We start from the raw sequence: 19,960 nt of genomic DNA on the forward strand, positions 1-19,960 counted from the left end.
ACAAAGGCTGTTTGCGGCGGTCTCATAGAACAGGACTCGGGGACTGTGAACTTGTACAGCTGTTTAGGAAAAGGAAGGTGGTGAATGCTCAGGTTTTCTGTTATGTTCTAGAAACACATGCGACACAAGCAAATGGAGCAGAGAGTGGAGAGACGCACAAAGGAAAGAGCTAAAACAAGTCAGGTTCACTGACAGGGTAGAGAGGAACCTCAAGCGTGCATGACTGCAGTCAGAACTCCATGTAAGGTGGAATTCCATGAAAGGTGACATAAAACCAATGTCCCATGAAGTGAACATGTAAACTGTTGTCTGGGCTGTGATAGGATTTGCCAACTTACACAGGTATGAGGCTGATAGACAGGTTCTTCTCTAGAATTTTTTAAGGAGCAGGGTTGATAAGGGTCTGACCAAACGTTTCCAGTTCATGCACAGAAAGGCCCTGTGATGGACTAGCAAGCACTTGTGTCTATAACCAGCCTGCAGAAGGGCCTGGCAGGTTCTAGGTCAGGTGCTTTCCCATCTGTCCCTCATTTGATCATCACAACAACTGACACAGTTCTACAAAGGTGCCAAGGTCAGATCAGGAAGATGAAGTGGGCTACACCTAACAAGGAACACTTTGGAAGTTCTTAACCGTTCATTCAATTAAGAAAAAACAACAACTTTATCCTATTCAATACTAAATTAAGCACTTGTTTGGTCCCAGGAATTGTTTTGTATGTTTTATAAATTTCAGCTAAAACATGAGAGGAAGCACATGAGGTATGCACTGTTATCGTGCCTGTTTTAGAGATGAATAAACTGAGGCAAAATAGTTAAGGAACTTGTCCAATGACACACAGCTAAACGACCCAATCCAGACCTAAGTTCTATCATCTTAAAAAAAATATATATATATATGAATAATATATATATATTATTCAAGACAGGGTTTCTCTGTGTAGCCTTGGCTGTCCTGGACTTACTTTGTAGACCAGGCTGGCCTCGAACTCAGGTTGATCTGCCTGCCTCTGTCTCCCGTGTGCTGGGATTAAAGGTATGTGCCACCACACCCAGATTAAGTTTCTATCGTCTTTAAAGCAAAATGAAAACCAACCAAGCAACCAAACAACACTACCACAACAGAGCCTCAGTCTGTATCCCAGGCTGGCCATGAACTTGACATCCTCTTGACTCAGTCTCCTTAATGCTAGGATTATACGCATGTGCCATTATGCCAGGTTCTATCATTTTACCATTTTAGCTACCAAACCATGCTACTTCTAATAGTGAGGATTTTCTTCTTTAAAGATGGGAATTTTGCTATGTATCGCTGGCTAACCTGAAACTCAGTATATAGACCATGCTGGCCTTGAACTCACAAAGATCTACCAGTCTTTGTTTCCCAAGTGCTGAGATTAAAGGCATGCACTACAGTACTTGGTAATTGTAGGATCTTGAGGGTCATTTTAAGGGAGGGCAGACTGATATGCTACTGTCTGCATCTCGGCTTTTCTTATGTTCCATCCTTATGTCTAGTCAGTGACTGTCAAATAGTAATGTTTATAAATGATCCTCTTTTCTTTTATAAACTTTTAGCGTAAGTCCAACCGTAACAATTTTCAGCTAGCATGCTTACTTTCAAACCATATCTTCGTAGACCAATACATTTGACAAATGGAAAGTTAGTCACTAATTATCTAATGAAAGAACCCAAAATGCCAAGTTTCCTTTTTCCTTTTTGTCCAGCATTTCCTTGAGAAATGGAGCAGACTGCTATTACTCAGCGGGGACACGCTATACAAGTGCAGATTTTTGAAGCGTTTATATTGTGTTAGATAGGGCCATTTAGTACACAGACTTGAAGACTCTTAAGTAAGACCTATTTAGGTGTTGATCCTGAGCTCTGTCTCTGATTCATGGGAACAGAGACCTCTTTATTTCACTGAGTGCTGCAGATGGGTACAATGATAGGCATTCTCTCTGGACATAGCTGCTTGCAGACACCTTGACAGCTTTACTCAGCAGGTTTGCTTTGCAGCAGTGACTCAGTTGAGATGAGGTTAAGGACCAGCTACAATAAGGCTTATGTAAGCAATGAACAAAGCACAAACCTTGTTTTTGTTACATGCTGTGAAGTCTGGTCTATTATTTCATGTTAGTAGGTGACTGAAGGGACCGGCTCCATCCATGGTTGTCATGGATATGTGCTGCTCCAACGGCTCCCAGATTATAATAGAACCGGTGAAGCTGAATGGAGGAACGTCAAACAGTGGGAATCTATATACAGTATCTGAGACTAAGCAAGATGCTCACAGTCTGGTCTATGGCTTCAGAATCCATGAAATGGACTTGCTGTACAGAAGGTTCCTACTGATGACACATATGTAAGATCAGGTGCTCAGAGCAGGATCAGAAAGATCTTTGTTGCTGTGCTCTTTCATTTAATTAATTTATATGTAGACCAGTTATAAAATTATATGCCACATACACAGCCAGCCTTGTTTAGGTCTGTCTTCTCCTGCCTCCATGAACTGATTTAGAATATAGGCCTGTGCAAGGGCCATGGAGCTCAATCTGTTCTATTTTGAGATTTAAAGAGACACACTGCAGAATCTTTCCATTCCTGTGTGCATTCTTGGTGGCTTGAACTACTTTTGGCTCAAAATTGGAGCTACTTTGTATTCTAGGACTCTGCCTTTGTGTAGAACTTGCTATACAGTCTGTAGCTAGGCTAACCTCAGATGATGCAAAATATCAGAGCCATACTTTAAAAATTCTACAATCCAGAATTGTGGCTCACTTAGATTTCCCTGACAGAACTAGTGAATCAGTTTTAGGTCACATTATTAAGTAATATTTTAAAATGTATGGTCTCTGGAGAGCAATATTCAGCTAAGTTTTCCTCTTGCAGAGAGCATCTTGGTATTAGTCAAATCAATTGGCTATCTGAGCATTATGACATGACCCCCCCTACAGAGAGCAGAGACAACCACAGAAGATCCACTGGCTGGTCACAAACCATTCAAGAATAGGAAAAAAGACAGAAAATTTCAAATGCAATATCCACTTCCAAGTACCTCCATATTGGGAGCATTGTTGTAGCTTTTTGAGTCTATCATCGATTGTTCCCAGTCTTTTCTTTGTATTCCATTTTCTTTCACCCAACTCATGCACTTCCTTGATCCCTTTTGCTCATGTTATGAGATTAAACTTCTCCTTCCACCAGAATATTACCAGCTGCTTTGAGCTGCTGAGTAAATGTGTCTCCCTTTTGTAAGTCCCGCCAGACTGAAAGTGTGGTGGTGGGAAAAAAAATCTCTTCTACCCAGATTGTCCATCCACAGGGAAAACTTGTCTTAGTCTGAATCCTGCCACACTCCCAAACACACAGGGGACAGAAAGTTGAAGATCCAGGCCCTGGGACCAGCCAGCCTCCAAGTGCCAGTGTTGCTGTTCATACTCTGTCCTGTCACCGGACACATACGCTCCCTGGGGCTGTTTCTTCAACTGTAAGAGGGTCATAATCAGAGCTATATATGTGTAAAGCTCTAAGTACAGTGTCTAGCACACAGTGAATACTCAATAAAGACTGGCTTTTCCTATGAGAGGCTCTAGAGCAGTGATTCTCAATTTTCTTAATGCTGTGACACTTTAACACAGCCCCTCAACTTATGGTAACCCCCCCCAACCATAACATTATTCAGTTGGTCCTTCATAACTATAATTTTGTTACAGTTATGAGTTGTACTGTAAATATCTAATATGCAGGATACCTGATATGTGTGTGACTCCCGTGAGGGCTGAGAACCATTGCTCTAGAGCTTGGAGACTCTTTGCGAAGCTCTGCCCTCCAAATAGCTGTGTATTTTAGTTAAAATTACTAATTAGGCAAGTATGAGCCATTGGAATTTTCTGTCATAGGCCACTATTGAATAACAAAACTAGCTATTTCCCCATTTCCTTGGGTTCAACAAATATGGTAATATTCTCTGTGCTTCATATTCTTAACTCATTAAAAAAATAGGTTCAATAATCTTATCTTGTAATATCCTCATGAAGATTAAATGCGTTATATCCATAAGTGTGGGGACAGTGCTTGCTTGGGCCATAGAGAATGCTATTTTGGCTGGTGAGATGGCTCAGTGGGTAAAGGTGCTTGCTGTTGCACCTGACAATCTGAGAGTCAACTCACAGTTATTTTCCTCTGAATTCCACATGTGCACCATGACATGTGCAGGCACACATACACACACACACACACACACACACACACACACACACATACACACACACACACACACACATACACACACACGCTGCATATGCTGAAGCCTGTGTGTGTGTGTGTGTGTGTGTGTGTGTGTGTGTGTGTGTGTGTGTGTGTGTGTCTGGGAATTGACCTTACAGCCTACTATATGCTAGGCAAGCACTCTGTCACTGAATTATATGTGTTCTCAGGTCTGGAAAGTGATATTGCTATTACTGTTAGTAATAACATTTGCCATTGTTATTTTTGTTACCCTTAGATATAATTACTGCTCAACTCACGCTTTTATGAAGAATCATCTCTGCAAGAGCAACAAGTATCCTTAACTGCTGAGCCATCTCTCTAGTCCTGTATTTCTGGCTTTTTTTGTTTGTTTGTTTGTTTGTTTGAGCTAGGATGTTATACAGTTGAGACTGGTCACAAACTCTGTAGCTAAGGGTAACTTTGAACTCCTGATGTTTTGCATCCATCTCCTGAGTGCTGAGATTATAGGTTTGTGCCACCATGTCTAGCTTCATACAAGTGACACCTGTCTGTCTGTCTGTCTGTCTGTCTATCTATCTATCTATCTATCTATCTATCTATCTATCTATCTACAACAGGCTAAGCAAGTACTCTAGCCTTTCACTAATGATGTAATCTTTAGCACAATTGCATCATTTAACAAAATGTAATTTCCATATCAAACTCTCACATGCTAAAGTAGCCAAGAACCCATCTAAAGATAGTAAGTGACTAAATCTTCAAAACAGCATTATTTTGGGCACCGAACAAGCTTGTTTAGTTGTTTTTAGCCTCATCAGACCTGACATATCCTTTTCATAATAACTAGTTTCTAGGGCCTTCTTTATGCTTCTAAAATGAAGTTTGTACACGATATACTTTACCTGTATACATATCCACAGAAAATCAAAATAATTTCTTTTCATATAAATGAATAAAAAGAACAAAGTAACAACCATCTGAATTTATAAATGCTCAGTCATAAGTATTCTAGAATCTTCTGTGAGGCAGCTGTGCTCCCATTATAGAGCAGATTTCCAGGAATGGGACAAACATAAATTCAGATGGTGTAAGGCCCAAATACAGTGAGTGCTTTGTCATGCGAAACTTGATTTTCCAAGATGGTGAACCACCCTAGAGAAAGTTCCACAACAAACAAAATGCCATCTCCCTCGATTTCCATGGTGGTTTCATGACTGGAAAAAAATATATAACTTATTAAGAACATGGAAAATATTGATTGAACATATTTAAGTATAAGATGGAGTTAGGCCCAGATAATTATAACCAGGTTTTTCATCCACATGAATATTTTCTGGGATACTGAAAATCTGTAGACAGAGAACAAAGCTTGACTGTTAGATCTTACCCCTTTAAGGGCTGGCAAGAAAACACACCATGATTTCTGAGACAAAATTCCCCAAATATAGAGGGGATACTGCCTCAGTCAAGGCCACCAAGGGCAAAATTGTGTCCAGTCCAGTCACTTCATTGTACAGGGAGGTCTAGGCTAGGACAAAGCTGAACTGTAAGTCAAAGTTGCCAGCTCCTAATCTACAGAATTGTTGGGCCATCAGACATACAGGGAGCCATTGGATCAGTGCTGTAGTGAAGGTCAAATCATGCGATTCATATCACACACACACACACACACACACACACACACACACACACACACACACACACACACGTACTCAAGTTATCATCACTATCACCCTCATCAGTGTGTCTGTATCAACTCTGGTTCTCAGCCAGGACCGTTCCTAGGTTTTATGTTGAACAGAGGAGTGAGTTCAAACCCCTCTGCTGCTTGCAGGCCCACGCAGTTTAGCCTTTGTCTGTCTCTTTAGTTTTGTTTGGTGTCCTTTCCTCTTCACTATGCTCCCACCTAGTTGGTTTGTTATCTAGCTCCCAGCAGGACTCTTTCCTGACTCGGGGGCCTTTGCTCATGTAGCTTTACCTACCCAGGTTCTCCTGACCGACCTCTGTGCATTCTGCATAACATGGCTTAGAAGCAATCCATTTCCTCAGAGAGCCTTTCCCTGAGACCCTAACACATCTATCTCCCTTTTAGGGGTTTTCATAGCACTCAATTATTTTTAATTACAGACTTACCAGAGCTCAATCTTATGTTCCTTTTTTCATCTTACATACATAGATGTTTTGCTGGCATGAATACCTATGCACCACACGTGTGCTTGCTGCCCACAGAGGCCATAAAAGGAGGTTTCAGATCCCCTGGAACAGGAGTTATAGACAGTTGTGAACCACCATGTGTCTTCTGGAAGAGCATCCAGTGTTCTTAACCACTGAGTCATCTCTCCAGTCCAAGCTTATGTTTTATCTATGTGTTTCCAGATTTATTATCCAGTACCTTCACTCGGCTGTGAGCCCGAGGAGAAAGAAGCAGTGGTTTCATCAACTTCATGCATTATCAGCACACAACACAGAAGTGCTGGGTCCGTGGATGGATGAGTAATTGGGTCAACTGCCCAGAATGGCATTCAGAGGGGCTGGAAAGGGCAGAAACTATCCCGACTGTGTTTTTATTTTATTTTTTCCTTTTGGTGATGAGCAGCATCATAATGCCTCCGTTCTAACTTGTCTTTAAGAGAGAGGCATGGTATTTGAGTCAGCATGTTTTGGATTACTTGTTTTCAGCAAGGAACACATGGAGTAGAAGCACCTCACTGTTTGGATGAGTCAAGGCTCTCATATCTGCACGGAGCTGGCTTCCCTGCTGGAGGACACAACAGCTTTGCAAAGTTTGGCTTTACGGGAACCAACCCTACAAGTATCCCCTTCACCTCTCACTGCTATCACCAGTGTACCATCCCTGTGTGGCCAGGTCTTGTGTCTTTTGTTTTTTTTCTTTTCCCAAACCTTTGCCCTTTGGTATCACTTCTGTTAATCTGGCACACCCGCACACCACCAGTACTGTTACTTACTGTTGTTTTTCATTAAATGCAACGCACTTTGACATCTATATAGATTTTGGTTTAATAAAAAAAAATGCAAATACGCATGGACTTCTTGGTTTATGAGCGCATCAAGGCACACTCTAGTACTTGTCAGCATTGCTGGGAGGGGACCCAAGGCAGACCCAAGCACAGTTCAATAACAGGCGGAAGGGTCACATCTGGTTCTGTCATGGGCTGTCCCTGTCATCGCAGAGAAAACTGTTTATAGCCTGGTTCTCCACCTGCCCTGTACCCACCATGAATGCAACTGCTATGCCTTCAAAGGTAAGGTTTTCTGTAAACACTTCTGTTCCCTAAGTGTGTTGCATGCAATATAGTATAGCTTGCTTCCCAGGCCACACTCTTCAGTTGCCTCTTCCCAACAGAACCAGTCTGCTGCTCCCCTCCCCTCCTGCCTACCCCCCATCCCCCACACCCCACCACCACCACCACCGCCATGTTTCCTTTCTGTTTGTTTCCTTTGCAAATACTGCCTTCTTGTTGGCATTACCAAGATACTCACTGTTTTGATAGTGGATGCTATTTTATAGCCTCATAAAGACAGCTGAGATAACACTAGGGATATACATTATGGTTTTTGTTCATGTGAGAGTGTGTAAGTCATAACATACATGATGAGGGTTTCTGAAAATATCTAAAATGTCACTATTCTTGAGCCACAGCTACCTTCCAGGAGGCCAAAGGCTATCCTTTCATTGGCCTTCATGACTGGGGAGGCCACTGGCTTCTGGGAGGTTCTCCACCATCTTGACAGTTGGTATTATGACACTATGTGCTTCCAGAATGGCTAAACAGCTCTTGCGACTCTGACGTCCCCGGTGTTGAGCATGGTACTTAGGAAGTGAGAACTAAACAAATGAATACGCGACAGGACCCAGGGCTGTAGAGAGGTTCAGGGCAAAGAGAGGAGGTCTGGAATCAGACAGAAGCAGCCTTCAGCTACCCTGTAGAAAGGAAGAACACAGACTCGGCCATTAGGCCTGGACTCCAGTTCAGCCTCTGCTATGTGCCTTGGCAGCTTCTTACTCTTCTTTCCACACATCAGCAGTACTTAGGAAGAGGGAGTTGCTGTGTGTCAGAGGCCGGTCCCGCCGCCATCTACTGCATTAGGGTCTCCCCAAATTATAATTGACTTTTCCTTTCCTTAGTCATGCCAGAAGAAGCCCACAGAGCCTGTGACCCTGCCTTTGTCACATACTTAATAGAGAACACGGGCCTGTGGATATTCAGTACAATCGTTTAAATATAACTGCTGTCCATTTGGCAAAAAGTAGTGACACTTTTGATACTTGATGGGGTGTGTAATCTTAAATCTACTGAAAAGAATCCAGTCTTTTAGTGTTTGCCCTGCTCGGTGGAGGCATCCCCTGCCCTGTGTATTCAATTACTTACTGCATAATAGAACTGCATGCATCATACAGCTTTCCTTCTGTAGGTGAACATTGCGTTCCTCAGGTGGCACGAGTGATTTTGAAGTACTTGTCAGAAACTGGCCTTCCTGTGCAGTACTGTAACCATTCAGTTCACGGTGGCATTTCACTTGGAAAGCCCTCGCTCAGAATATTAAAAAGGGCATGCGGCAGCCTCACTTCTTTGCTTCAGGAACTGTGCTTTTGGGAAGCTGAGCCTCACGATCTACTCAGGCAGGTCAGTGACCTCTGTTTAAGGACTATTTCTGATTTGGTTTGTAGGCACTGATTAGCAATTATAAGCACTGGGCCCCATCAAGGTGGTGTGACCCTCCAGGTCTCACCCCAAGCAAAGCTGTGTTACAGAGCTGGGCAATTCCAGAAGGATTTCTGAGGTCAGTCTACCACCTTCTCTACGAGCGCATCACAGCGCTTTCCCACCATGCATGCACACTGACTGAGGTCTCTCACTAAGCTGGGAGAAGAAACATTAAAGCATCTCCTTGCTGGGTAAGGGTGAGTGGCCACATTGTCCCTGGTTGAGGATCATTGAAATGGATCTGAGCTTTGGGAGGTCATTATCATCATTATCATTTATTTGTCAGTGTTAGGGACTGAACCCACAGCCTTGAACATACTAGAGAGTGTCTGGTCATTCCAGATCCTGGAAGAGTTTGCTGTGGTCATAAGAAAGCCTCTTTGGGTGTATTTCAGCTTCTTGTGGCTGCCTCAAGACCTTTTTGACCTCTGAGTTTCCTGTAGGATACATGTCTGATGTATTTATAGGCCTTCAAAGGATGGACCAAGAATTTAAAAAAGCAAAAGGTAAGGAAGGGGGGAGGGGAAAGAGGGGAGGGGGGAGGGATGGAGATAGACAGAGAGATAGAGATAGATAAAGAGAGGGGGGTGGGGTGGGGAGGCGAGCATTGCCTCCTCAGAGGTCATGGATCGTGTAAAGCTGCACAGGATGGACAGGCAACGCTGGTCTGTGGAGGATCTGGGGGCCTAGGGCTTTGGAGCTTCAATTATCCTTATATTTAAAACAGGCATTAGCAGCACACTGCAGGCAGAATAAAGATGGCTTTTGGAGAAAGCGGGATATCTGCCAACGCATTTGGCAAACCTGCCATGTAGGCACAGTACTTTTACAACCACCGGGCCTGGGCCCTGCTCCCTGCCCTGCAGTCACACAGTTGCTTCATGCTGCCCTCTGGCTGCTCAAAGCCTACTTCGCCCAGGCTGAGCCATCTGCTGCACCACTTCCTGTCCTGCTCTCAGCTAGCTCTCCTTCTCTTGAATGCTGATCTCAGCTGTTTGGGGAGTTAAGATTAAACATGCAAATTATTTACACCAAAAGGGGAGATGAGTCTTCAGGTTTAACCTGGTTAGGGGACCCTGGCCCTTCGAAGGGAAGCTTCCTACTTCCTTGGTTAGGAGAGATTTGGAACAAAGCGCATTTGCCTGCCTTCTCTGGTTTCCCTGAAGTGAGCACAGGAGTAGTGTATTGTGTATTTATTTTCTAGCCATGGTCTCTGTTCTCTCTGTCTCTCTGTCTCTCTGTCTCCTCTCTCTCTCTCTCTCTCTCTCTCTCTCTCTCTCTCTCTCTCTCACACACACACACACACACACACACACAAAGTTGGCTTTCATAAGTTAGAGATCCTACCTAGAAGGAGGCTACACACAAGATGAACTGGGAAAAGAGTCATATTTCTTAGCATGTAACATGTTTCCTAACACTCTGTCTTCCTAACCTCTTCTCCATTCATTCCCGCAAGAACTAGTAGAAAAGATACACACAGCCCCTGGTCCCAGCTCCTCCCCTAAAAACTCAGCTAGTGCAGCAAGAGGCCACATAAGAAACCAGACAGAAACAACATGTCAAATCAGGACAGGTTCGGGTGGTTGGGGAGTGCCTTATATGTCACACTAACCTGGGGATTAGTTCCTGGCTGGCAGAAGGAGGGGACCTCCTGTCTTTGCTTTCGCCAGGCCCATCTGGCGTGCTTGTCATCTGTCTCTGACTTTGGACATGATAGTCCTCTCTTTAGAATGGTTCATCTATCTGAAAAACTCCCAGTGTCGTTCACAATCCAGCTCAACTCTTATCACCAGGCAAATGCCTCTGCTTCCCTGGTGCTCTCACTGACCCTCTGCTTTGCTGTGGCTCCCCGAGGTACTGCTAAATTAAACTGTACTCCTCTTTCTTTTGAGTGAAGTCCTTAGAAGTCACCTCTTTGGATATAAATCACACCAATTTGTAACATCCTGTTGACGTGCCATTCCTCCCCATTAACTGTCCTCCAAAGGCAACGAAGTAAAGTTTTTCCTTCCAGCTTCCGGCACAGAGCTTGACACACAAGGCTTGTTCAGGACCAGCGAGTGGACCCGCTCTAACTGGGGACGGCAGGGTGTTCCCTGCACTCTCTCCTGGAGTAGATGGTGAGATTTACTGGCCACACAGAAGGACCTATGGAGCATGTATGTCCAGATTCAGTACAGCCCAGACCAAAAAATGGTTGTCCACCAGCACTGAGGATGCCACTCCGACAAAGACTTAAAATTCCACATTTGACTCGAAACTACTGGGGTCTTCTTCTAAACAGAGCTCATCTTGAATCAGGGCCGAGATATCCTGGACACTAAATGTTTGGCCAAAAGCCAAGCAAGTTTTAGCTAAACATCCCTTGGCAGATATGGCCTAAAGTCTAACTGCAAGAGGCTGTTTGCTCCAGGGGGCACTGTCTTCCAAAATCCCTGGCACTTTCTTCCCTCCCTCCCTCCCTCCTTCTCTCCCTCCCTCCCTCCCTCCCTCCCTCCCTCCCTCCCTGTCTCCCTCCCTTCCTGTCTCCCTCCCTCCCTCCCTCCCTTCCACAAGGCCTTCAGGACAAACAGCTACAGTAGGTGTTTTGCTGGACCGATCTGCTAATTGTTAACCTGCCTGCAGATCAGCCTGTTTGTCAGCTGCTGTTAATACAGATGGGTTAAAAATCAAAATCGGTGTCCTTGGCTCAGCTTTCGGCAGGGATCAACCATCTGCCTTACTGTGTGTGGTCAGAACACTGCGTCTGGAAGGGCTGTGGTCTCAGGATGCACAGCAATCACCTCCAGCTTGGCACAGCTCAGAGCAGGCGTTCTCTCTCTCTGTGTGTGTGTGTGTGGGGGGGGGTCCATCCTATCCTGCTGCTAGGCTCACTCTTCCTTTCTCAGGGCTCTCACAAGGAAGGGCCTGCACCCCCTCCCTCATCCCCGCCCCAGCCCCACCCCCGCCCACCTCTTTATAGATGTGTGAACAACAAATCTCTGGGTATGTATATATTAGAGTAATGGTGTTGCCAGTGATACATTTCTTGAATCTGGCTGTAATTTTCTACAAAAACATAATCAGCTAAGATGCATGCCGTTCTCCATTCTTGGGTTCTCTTTCCGGATGTTTCTCCCCTTAACGCTTCACCGATACATGCATGTGTTCCGAATCCATGATCACTCCTTTTTGTTTAACCCCGATGTGCAGTTCCTTTATATCCTCCTGGTTCCCTTCCATTGCCATGACGGGCTTTCCTGGAACTCCAGCTTCTCTAGCTCCATGTGTCTGCTCACCGAAACCCTCTTGTTTGTTTGATTATTTAATGCAGTTGCTAATATCACTTTTCTCTGCGTCTTGCTTAAGGGTGTTTAATCGTGCCCTGGAGACTTTCTGAGTTGCTACTTTGTGCCAGACACAGCTTGAGCTGCTGAAGCTACAGCAGAGAACAGGTAGATGTGGGTTTTGCTCCCATGGAGTTGGCATACTAAAGGAAGCTTTTTTTTGTTCTAGGGTTGAGCTGTCCGATATGGCGCCCGCTAGTGATGTACAGCTACTTAGTTCAAATCCCAATTAATTAAATGAGATAAAATAAAAATTTTTAGTTCTTCATTCACACTGGCTACATTTCAAGTACTCCGAAGTCACAGGAGACCAGCAGCTATGGTACGATCGCACAGTTCCATCACAAAGAACTCTACTGCACAGGAGTGCTCTAGAAGAATTTTCTAGAACCATTGTCATCCCAATAATCTATAAAACCCTTGTAGCTATACAGAGAAGTGATTTAGAAAGACAGGTCATAATTCCTTACATGCAATTGCTCTTGGAAGCATAGATTTTGCACAGCATTTGTGAACCTGAACCTGTTCACTTATTTTTAATGGGAACACCCAGTTTTAAATTATAAAGTGGCTAAATTAATGTGGTGGGATACGATTTTGAAATATATAGTTGGCTCACTGTTTCTGAAGGCTCTGCATTAACCAGCAATGGAAGGAAAATACTGGGAAAAACATTACACCAAATATATTATTCCCCCAATCGGACAGAATAATCACTTCCTTAGCACCTACACTTGATTGGGTATTTGTAATTTGGAGATGAATTAAAGTACATAGGAGGATGTTCATAAGTTATGTGTGACACTGCAGCATTTTATATAAGAGACCTATCTGCGCAGTGGTGGCACATGCCTTTAATCTCAGCAGAGGCAGGCAGATCTCTGTGAGTTCAAGGCTGGCCTGGTCTACAAAGCTAGTTCCGAGACAGCCAAGGCTACACAAAGAAAGCCTGTTTCGAAAAAACCAATAAGTAAATAAAAATTACGTGAGGGGCCTAAACATCTGTGGAGTTTGGTCACCACAAGATGAGGTGGCTGCTGGGATAAGCCCATCACTTTCCCATCCTGTCTTTTGAGCAGGCTTTGTTCTCACCATTTCATTGATAGGAAAGGCTATCATCCAAAACCCAGACGTAGCCTATGTGTCTTTCTGGCTGGTCTCTTACAAATTCCCTGGGACCTGAGAACGTTTGTAGAAGGGGATGCAGAAAGGAAGATTTAAGAAGTATATTCAGATGTCCTGGCTGAAGCAGGGATGCAGAAGAGAGGGAAGTGGGAGCCTGCACACGCATGTGAGCGTGGGCGAGAGTGGATGCCAGTCCACCTGTGCTATGTGGGACCAGGCTGCGCGATCCTAGGGGTTCTGTTACGAGCATCAGGGCTTCTGGGAGAGAGAGTTTCTAGGGATGGCAAAGAGACATAACTTCCCAGTGGGGACTGGAAGAGCCACACTGACCTTCAGCAGGAAACACTGGTAAGTCAGCTTTGCGCCCTGCCCCACCCATCCTTAGTCGTACCCCACCATGTCAGGTAATGGTCTCCTCCCAGGTTTCAGAGGATAAATTCAAAAATAGAAGTAGGTGGAATTAGAAGGGAAACCCTGGCTTCCTAGAAGCATCTGGTTTTTGTCATCGGTTAGCCAGATCCACCCCATAAACAGTGTGGTTTCCTTCTAGACACATGAACCCGGGTAATGGCTGATGTCCTCGTCTCTGCTGGTCCATTTTATCGGAAGCAGTAGAACAACATATTCCTAGGAAGTAAGCGCATCTAATGCCTCTGGAGAAAACCTGAGCAGTGAGGAAACTGATTCCATCCTGGAGTTCAACTGACCACCAAGGGAGGGAAACCAATATACTTACACGGCTCGGCTCATTAGCTTAGTCAGGACTCAAATCAGTCTGTGTGGCTGATCTGGCCCTGCCTTCTCTTCTTATAAATAAAGTTTTATTGACACATATTCATATCCATCCATTTACTTATCATCTAGGACCACTTTGGGGGATACATTGGCAACATTGCAAACTATGAGAGAGACTGTATTGCTTTGAAACAACTAGTGTTGATCTAGTCATTTCTGGAAAAAAATTTTTTTGTTCACACCTGCCAGGCCTAGTCTACAAATTCCTTAAAGACAGGACCATGTCTAAATACTTTCCTATTTCCTCTTGGTCTGTGTGGGTACAAAGTAAGAATTTAAGAATGTGAATAAATGATCCCAGGACCGGATGGAGAGGCCTTTTAGCGTCAAGCATGACTTCTTGAGGAGACTCCTGGGAACATCATGCCTTGCATTATAGCTACTAATCTCAGTTATTAAAGAAGGAAAAAAAATCATTTTTCTATCAGCCTTGATGCTACGGTTTTTCTTTTCTTTTTGGGCCAGGGTCCCCCTCTTCCCTCAGTCACCCCAGCTGCTGGGATTTTAGGCCTGTGCCACCATGCACAGCTCTATAATGCTAGAAATTGTGTGTGATTTGACCTTCTGAAGCCATGTGGCAGATGCTTGGTGTGTTGTGTGGTACTGAGAAGGGCAGACCCTCTTGTTTGTTTGATTATTTAATGCAGTTGCTAATATCGCTTTTCTTGGGTCAACTAGGATATGGAGCTATCCCCAAGAGGGATTGATTGCAGTCATGCAAAATGGGTTCACTCTCTCAAGAGAGTTTTATAAAGCAGTGTGAGCCTGGCTCACCGCTACTCCCCTGTTTCTTGCGTTGCCATGTGATTTCTTCCTCACATGCTCCCACCAGTATGACAGCATTCATCATGAAGCCCTCACCAGAGCCCAGAAGATGCCAGTGTCAAGCTGCTATTTCATGAAGCTGCAGAACTGAGCAAAACAAGCCCTCCCCCATTTCCTCTTTTCTTTTCTTTTATCTCTTTCAGCGGCATCTTACCAAACTTGTGAATCTCCTGTTTGAACCTTCAAGTGCTGGGATAACAGGTGTGCATCACCATCCTGGGATAAACTTTTTTTTTTTAAATTGTAAAATGTTTAGTCTCGGGTACTTCGTTATACCATTAGAAAGCTAAAAAGAGGATAATGGGAGAGGTGATTGTCACATTGTAAATGTGGGTCGCTGGATCAGCCATCTGCTGTGTATATAATCCAGGATGCTCCTGGTTTCCTAGCCTGCTGGAAAGGGTCCTTCAGTATGAATGATGTTGAGTTTTAGCTGAGGAGACATAATGTCTGAGGGCCTATCTCAGGCTGGTTTCTTCCAGAAGCATCCCTGAGGAAAACATTCAAACGAATGCGATTTATTTGCTAAGAAGACTGTGCATAGTGGGAGCCGAACCAAAAGGGGGACAACTGCAGGAGAAGCCTGAGCTCACACCTGGTGCCACTGGCATCTCCAGAATATGGGCTGCACCCCTCATTCAGGAAGATATTCTGCAGCTTCCAGGCAGGAGTTTGGGGGCTTCAACACGAGTCAAAATAACTAAGCTTATATATTCTCTGTATCCAACAGCTAGAAACAGGACAGGGTACAGGATTCCCTGGGATACTCAACCTCTCAGGTCACCTCGTGTTCTCTGGGTGATGAGGAGACTGTACAGATCCCAGGGCAGTTATCTGAATGTGGCTGGTGAGGCCAGTATTAAAGACCACAGAAATAGAGGGGTGGCTGCAAAACTTGGAAAAGGGCATGAGAGGAAACCTGGCCACATTGCCAACTGGATGCCTATGTTTATCAATGTGGGATGATGCTATTATTTGTGTGTGTGTGTGTGTGTGTGTGTGTGTGTGTGTGTGTGTGTGTGTGTGTGACCTTATAGCCCAAGCTGGCCTCAAACTCAAACTCCTCTGTCCTCCTCCTCCTTCATCCTGGGATTCCAGGCTTGCATTGCCATGCCTGGCTTATCCTTGCCATTTCTGTGATGTGGACACTCTATTTTATGACAGAATCATCTTATTACTTTTCCCCACCTATTGTTTTTGCTTTGAAAGTAAAATAGTATATCTGTGAATATAAAAATAAAGTTTTTGTTGTTGTTGTTGTCAAGGAATTTGTCTCTATTCACGATAGCTAGGGGATGGAAACAACCTATATGTCTTTCGGCTGACGAATGGATAATGATAACGGGATACACTTATGCAATGGAATTTCATTCAGGTGAAAAGAAAAATGGAATCATGAGATTTGCAGGCAAATAGATGGAACAGGAAAATAGTATACCTAGTGAGGTACCTCAAACCCAGAAAGACACATGCTGCGTATTCTCTCTTATTTGTGGTTTCCAGCTTTGAATCTTTAGACTGAGTATAAGACCTGGATGGAGTAATTGCCTAATCCAGTAAAGGAAAGGGGATGAAGGAAGGTTCTGGAGAGAGGGATAGCAAGACACAGGTGCTATGAAGCGGGAAAACAGGGGTGAGGTGTAACAGAGAAGCGAGGTGGAGAGGTAATATGGACAGGGAGGGAAGGAGGAGGGTAAATAAAAGAAAATCAAAAGCCTGCCAGAGGGTATGATTACTTTTCTGTCATATATTTAGGGTGGCATGGACCTGACATGTTCTCGGTAGAAGGACATTTCCTTTATCTGTCCTAAGTTGAATACTTTCATGTTTCAAAGGACTCTTGGCCAAAAGACACTCAGATTTGGGGCCCCAAATTATGTTATGAGCCTCTAGGTTCATGATATGCCTAGAGGTTGACTTGGGAAGTGCAGATGCTCTTTCACATCTCCAGCGTGCAGAGTTCAAATCCTGCTCTGTCCTCAAGCTGCGGCTTTTCTTCACTCCCAGCTAGGGTGCCCTTCGTTGGCTTAGCCCACTTCTGTTTTCTTGAAGGATGGTAGCTCGACCTGCGCTTGATGTCTGGGGCACAAAGTCACCACAGCTTAGGGTCAGACACAGACAGTCCTTGTATCTAATTTTCCATGTGATTATAGATGACGGCATGCTTAGCATCATTTGGGGTTGCCCTATTCTCCATGTAGGTGTCTCTAGATTTGAACCCGCAGAGGTTACCTTTCCTAGCCTCTAGCCCGCTGGAGCTAGGCAGAGGATGGGGAAATAGGTGCTCTTTTATAATGGCTAATTTTATCTCAAAGTGTCCCTCGGAAACTTTCCAAACTTACTTGCTTCTCTCCTACTGACACACGCATAACCTCCTTCTGCAGGCCTTTACTGACGGTTTGTTTTTCATCACTATTGCTGACTCTGGGAGTCTTCTCTTGCCTGAATGGGCTCCTCTTCTTAAAGATAATTTCTTGTACTTGTTTAAGAGAACAAGATACAATATAACTTGTAAGGAAATGTACTACCTTGTCACGATTGAAAGGGACAAATACTTCTTTTGTTGCTTTTCCCTACCAATAAATGAGCAATTATGTGACATAATAGTCCCACAGCCAGATGGGAACTCAATGTTTCTTCTTCAGCTACAAGTTTTGGGGATTTAATATAGAGAGGTATGAGGAAGTTATGAGAATTTAAGATGTTTTTGCACCCCCAGAAGCTCTTTTTATTCGGGGCTACCTAGGACTTGCTTGGAAGAATCACAATAGAGTGGACAATGAGTCATCGCCCACCAGGGTGGATTGAAAGTGTTCTGTTGAAGGTACTAGAATAACCAGGCTTTGAACCCAGGTTTCTCCAAATGGCTGGAGAATTCCCCGTCTCAGGGGAGGCTAGAACCACAGCACAGAGATGAAAATTCTTGGCAAGAAGTTGCCAGTGAATTTCTAAGGGACTCTTATAGACATCCACATAGCTGACCCCGTTCTCTGGGCATTCTTTGCCACGGTTGGATCCTGTGCTTTGTGTCGCACCTCTGCCCCTTCTCTCTCTGCTTATGCGTATCCATCACGGCTTTCACAGGAAGAGGAATTCTTGGTCCAAAAGATCTGCATTTCCACTTCAGCTCTTTTTAATTAAATTAAGTAATCTCTATGTAAGTGTATGTGTGCATGCCTGCTGTAGGTATACAGCACACACATGCAAGTACTTGTGGAGGCCAGGAGAGAGTACCAGATTCCTTGGAACTGCAGCAATAGGGGTTTGTGAGTTGCCTGGTATGGGTGCTGGGGACTGAATTTGGGCCCTCTGCAAGAACATCAAATGCTAACGATGGCGTCATCTTCTCAGCCCCCACCTCCTTTTAAAATGTAATTTGCTTTACAGTCCAGCTCAGTACTGCAAAGCTTGCCCGGACTCTCTGTAGTTTCTACAAACTCAGTCTGACCCCAGTGGACACCAGCCCTGGGTATATTTCTCCCCTCGACATTTCCTATCTCAGTAAGTGATTTTTTATACTTTATATTAAGTCAGGAATCTCAGGACGAGCTCCAATCCCCCCATTTTGAATCCCTACCCCCGTCACTTATACCCTTGGTACCATATCTGACTTTGGCCCAGGTCTTTCTAATTTTACCTTCCGCCAGTCTCATGTTGCCCATCTTTTCCACTACTACTTCTTTCACCTCTCACTTCCCACCTCACTCCCTTCTCCTTTTTCCTTTCCTTCCAAACCCATCTGTCCTGCTTCCTGTCTCCTACCTCTCACTCTGCAGTGAGCCATACTAGATCGCTTTCTATGCCCGGAGCCTGCCACTCTGGGTCTCAGTTTGGAATGCTATTCTGTCTTCACACCCCCTACTCCCATCTGCCTAGTGCACATCTGCTTATATTTCAGGACTCTGCTCAGCCTGCTGCTTTTCTGCGCGCCCTCACCCATCATGCCACGCTCCCACTCCACCTAGAACCAACGGAATTTCTCTTTGAGCTTTGTCTTAATTCAATGCTTGTCAGCGGCAGTTTCCCCCTCCTGAACGGTAAAGCTCCTCGAAGGCAGTACCTCTTCCATGATTGTCTAAGGACTTTAGTTTCCAGCTCATAGGCAGAAAAAAAGAAATACCCCTTGCATAAAGACTGGACTCCAAATAGAGTCCAACCTATGAGCAAATTACAGTGGCTATCATGACAGTGGCATGCATGCAGGTCACAGCAGTGGCCTAATGCAGATGATAGCTCTGTCCTCTGTAAATATCACAAGCCCAGGTTTGTATTAGTAAACAAGTCATGTGGGCATTCTTCATAGCGTAAGCTGACTTTTCCAGGGACTGCCCAGTGTTGGCTAGCTTCCTTAGCTGTTTGTGAAAATAAAACCTAATGAGATGATTCTCCTTTCCCCCAAAGTTGGCACTGGCCCCAGCTTCTCTTTCCCAGAGTACTTTCCTGGCTGAGCAACCTGCTGCATGCTATAGCTGTTGGGCATCAGTGTGCCCTGAAGCCATTTGAGGTCAGTCTGGAAGACTAAACAGAAGCCCAGACCCAAGTTTTGAGAACTGGAGTGAAATGACTTGAGATGCACCCCATTCGCCATCCTCCTTGTTCCTGATGCCCTAGGCTTCCCCATGGCAGGTATATTTCAGACACTTGAGCTGTCCTACTTCCACACCCAAATCGAGGAACAATTAATTGGAGACAGAAAAGTAATTCAGGGCAGTCCTTGAGGTGTCTGTACATACACTCAACCCTTGTTTGAGTCAAAGCCACAGAGACAACCTAGAGAGCAAGGGATAATTTTAAGAGGAAAAAGTTGCATTCTATCAGTCAATCAACAAAACAAAACAGCCCCCACCCTGCCCTTCAGATTACCTATTAATTTCAGATGAAAAAGCCCCAGGCAATAAGAAAAAAAAAAAAAAACCGACCCATGT

General features: G+C 44.4%; 1 protein-coding gene and 1 long non-coding RNA gene across 19 annotated transcripts in view; one reads left to right on the forward strand and one right to left on the reverse strand.

Moving 5' to 3' along the window:
* TRPM3 (transient receptor potential cation channel subfamily M member 3) overlaps positions 1-19,960 on the reverse strand; it is an 809,383-nt gene that overhangs the window by 28,977 nt on the left and 760,446 nt on the right. The gene's annotated exons all lie outside the window — the stretch shown is intronic.
* LOC311579563 lies at positions 4,331-9,467 on the forward strand. The gene is made up of 3 exons (XR_014773194.1): positions 4,331-7,100; positions 8,669-8,880; positions 9,357-9,467. It is a non-coding gene; the product is annotated as an uncharacterized lncRNA (long non-coding RNA).

This window comes from Acomys minous (assembly GCF_964271855.1).
Source record: "Acomys minous genome assembly, chromosome: 2".
Classification (NCBI taxonomy): domain Eukaryota; kingdom Metazoa; phylum Chordata; class Mammalia; order Rodentia; family Muridae; genus Acomys; species Acomys minous.